Here is an 855-nt window from a genome sequence, read left to right as displayed (position 1 = left end):
AGATTCTAAGTGATCTGGCTCTTTCTCTCCTCCACTTTGTCTGTGGTCTCTCTCCCTCTTCCATACACCTTGGCTCCCTCTATCCTAGATGGAAAATTGTTGCACAGACTCCCCCTGGGCTGGGGTGTACCTTCTCTTTCACCCCTGTGGCCAAGTCGGGCCAACCTCTAGCTTCTACCTCAGTCTCCACTGCTGTGGCACTTTCTTAGAGGGAACCTTGCCCTCTTCAAATTTAGATCCAGTATTCCTATTTTATTCTCACATATCACCATATGCTTTGTCTTTAGAGTACATACTCTGTGGTTTTCATGTGATTATCTAAAGTACATCCCATACTTGAGGTCTATCCTGCAAGGGCATTTTCTGTAGACCTACATCCTTAGAAATGCCTCATAGAGTGTCTATGTAGTTTCCTTTACTCACGGATCTGTGGGAAAGAACTGCAAGACAAGTCTACTACACCTATGAAAGACCTAATAGAAAACATTTTTAATCTTAGATATTTGCATATCCCAATGATTTGTCCTATTTCTAGGGTATGGAAAATTAAGAGTGAATATGATTTGAACTTAACTCATGGTTACAGGGTGTCTAAAACTGAGAACCATGCAGACCTATCTACTTGACTCTAAATGTGGCCCCAAAATAAATCACCTAAAGAAACTGGATCTCAGAGATTACAGGTGGGGAATTTTTGAAGTATGTCCATATTCAAGTGTAGAGCAAAGAAGCTCAGCTAAAAGAATATGGGATGGACTGATAATGGCAACTGTGGATTGAAGAAAAGTTGATTTTCAAATGGTTGTCTTGAAGATCGTGACTCAGACTTTGGAAGAGCTAAGGCAATGGGCAGTG

The 855-nt window shown here is 41.2% G+C and overlaps 1 pseudogene; it reads left to right on the top strand.

The window, feature by feature from the left end:
- The first annotated feature begins 335 nt into the window (after positions 1 to 335).
- On the top strand, positions 336 to 453 carry LOC118968517 (small nucleolar RNA SNORA18; annotated as a pseudogene).
- Positions 454 to 855: the final 402 nt, after the last annotated feature.

This window comes from Manis javanica, chromosome 4, assembly GCF_040802235.1.
Source record: "Manis javanica isolate MJ-LG chromosome 4, MJ_LKY, whole genome shotgun sequence".
Taxonomy (NCBI): domain Eukaryota; kingdom Metazoa; phylum Chordata; class Mammalia; order Pholidota; family Manidae; genus Manis; species Manis javanica.
The sequence above is the reverse complement of the archived record's forward strand: the minus strand, read 5'-3'. Positions and strand labels throughout refer to the sequence as shown.